The sequence below is a fragment of the Saccostrea echinata genome, unplaced genomic scaffold (genome assembly GCF_033153115.1).
Source record: "Saccostrea echinata isolate AGI-Se365-2 ecotype Australia unplaced genomic scaffold, CSIRO_AGI_Sech_v1 ptg000059l, whole genome shotgun sequence".
Lineage (NCBI taxonomy): Eukaryota > Metazoa > Mollusca > Bivalvia > Ostreida > Ostreidae > Saccostrea > Saccostrea echinata.
In genome coordinates, this window is record NW_026889808.1 from 232,341 (window position 1) to 235,070 (window position 2,730).

At 32.6% G+C, this 2,730-nt stretch overlaps 1 long non-coding RNA gene across 1 annotated transcript; it reads left to right on the plus strand.

The window, feature by feature from the left end:
- The first annotated feature begins 544 nt into the window (after positions 1-544).
- LOC133174755 (uncharacterized) lies at positions 545-1,638 on the plus strand. Its single transcript, XR_009719182.1, has 3 exons — positions 545-567; positions 843-1,060; positions 1,575-1,638. It is a non-coding gene; the product is annotated as an uncharacterized LOC133174755 (long non-coding RNA).
- The last annotated feature ends 1,092 nt before the right edge of the window (positions 1,639-2,730 follow it).

The window sequence follows — 2,730 nt, forward strand, 5'->3', positions numbered from 1 at the left end:
GTACTGAAGATAATAAATGCAGATGAATTCAGAAATTCACGTTAGAAAGTGATTAACTTATTTCATTTTTTTTTTCAACTGTTTAGAAAAAGGAAAGCAGCAGGCTGACACTTTTTGTAGATTCTTAGTGTAAGACACGTAGGAGGAGTACCCAAAAACAATAACGCTTTCATATAAAAACCTTGAGAAATAATTAGCATTGGCACAAATCATTTAGTAATGCAATTTGAATCGATGAATTTTTATTACTTTACAGAAATTCTTTGATTTGATTGGAAAATGGTTAGAATTCAAAGGTTATGAGGCGTCCTCGCCTTCTATTTCGTGTAATATACTTTTTTGGCAGACGACACAAAACATTACAAGGTGGAAGAACATATTCCTAATCAGGTTGTATCCCTGCAGGTGGAGTGACCGTGACAACGTAATTTTCAAACTGGAAGCGCTAACTTCCGCAAAAAGGGATTTCTGTGTAAAATCCGCCGTCACGCTATAAATTGTCAGTTCACACCGTATTCGTCAAAGACTTTACATCTACAGTAACAATGGAAACTGGAAAAATTATCTGTAAGCATAAGAGCCTCTTAATATTTAAATGGGTTCATGCTAATTAAAAGGGAGTCAAATTATTCCGTTTTAAAACTTCTTTTTTTCCGTTGCAAAATATTCATAAAGCAGAGTTTATAATAACGTGCAATTAAATAAAATTTTAAAAATTATTCTAGATATTTCTTCATTTTTCATTGTTTAGCTTTTATCTTCTTAAAAACGCAGATTTTTAAAAGCAAATTATTTCAATTTAAGAATGTCAGAAAGTTTCATTGATTGGGTTTCTTTTACAGTTTTTGCGACGGCTACCTTACTGCAGATCATAACAGAGATTTCCTCTGCAGCCATTCCAAGTACTTGCATCAAGCCATCCGCCCTCAGCATCCTGCAAAATCCATGCGATGATCACGTGGACAAAGTGAAACCTGCTGCAGAAAATAGAACACTGAGTCTGATTGGTCAGCAGGCAGGAGACTTAAGAGTCCATATAAAGAGTGTTCTCGATATTGTAGTACGTATCTTCTTCACTAAATGAGTTTGGTGTGATTGTTATTAGCTTGGAGAGTTAAGAAGCAAATTCATTACTGCGGCAAGGAGGGGACTCATTCTTTGTGCTTTGCTCAGTAAAATCAAAATTTGTAAATTATTAGCATCTTTGATTTGATGAAGTCAGATGCACTTCACATTATGACGCAGGAAATAGTAGAGGACATTTTCTCATACCCAATGCATCAAATGAGCAACATGTTTTCCTCATTCAAAGAACCAACACCTTGATTTCTCATTCTCTTTATAGCCTTTACCGTATTCAAATCTTTCGTTGTGGTTACAAGTAACTTACGAATCATGAGTAATCAATGGAAGAATTGTTCACTAAATACCAACTAAGACACATGCTTACATGAAAAGTTATGTAGTGTGTTTAGTTTTTTCCTTCGTTTTCCCTGTGTAATGATAACGTAACAGAAATTATAACCTCCACTCAAGTTGACTTTAGAACTACATAATAAAACCTTTTCTTACAGAAAAAGGAGCGCTATCACTCGCCTAACCCTGATCTGACCATTCTTTTTCCGGAGTCGGTGCAGGTAACATTATTGTTATTTACTTCCGTGTTGACATTTGACGTATATTTACTTCTAATTATTCTTCTTGTCTATAACATTTAAGTTGATTGTTTCAGGATGTGTCTACGAATACCACACAAATCAAGCATACCATGGAATCAGTGTTTCTATATGTGGATCAGCTGATCAACAGAGAGAGAAAATTACAGATACAAAGTGAAATCCCGGAGAAACTTTGCAACATCAATAGAATTATTGTTAAAATTCTGTGTAATTTATACAGAATGGGTGCCACTGAGCAGATAGCACTGGAGGACAGATCTGAGGTCATACAATCTTCCGTGAAGGTACCCCCTCCTCATTATAACTTCACATTTAAGGAATTGTTTGAGAGGTTCCATGGATTTCTATGTGAATTAATGAAACACAGTGGAGTACAATCTTCTAATTGCTAACAGTGACACTGGTTTAGATTTTAGCTTCATATTTTATGGTAAAAGTGCTTTTAATTTTTTTTATATGATTTATAATGACGACAAACATATGCAATTTCAAACTGTTTCAGTAAGTATAACTTACTCAAGTTTTCGTACTTTTACCCGGTTTATTTTACTGTTAAATCCAAATTTGTCCTACTGAAAATTTCGAATATTAAACTTTCATATTTTTCATATATGTAATATTGGTCGTCAATTATTAGTTTGCATGTGTTTGTTCGTCAATCAAAAACTCTATGAGTGAAATATTAGTCTCAGGGAATATTCCTTTGTAATGATCTCAAAATAGTCCCATATTTGTGTGAAACCAAAGAATATTTATTTAAATACCATGTAGATTTGTTTTTCTATTGTGCTTATTATTTCTTAATAGCATTTAACTATATCTATTTATTGATTTGTTTTTTGGTTTATCATCGTCTTTTAATGTGCACAAAATGTAAGTCATTAGATTATTTAATTTTGCCAAATTATGTGTTTTTAACATGTTGATATTGTTGATTAGAATTACAGAAATATTTTCTATGCTTTAATTTCTTTTATTCCCAAAAAGAAAACAAAAATGTTGGCAATGTTTTTGAATTCGAAATTTTGCTTACTTGTTTCTTCAAATGTTA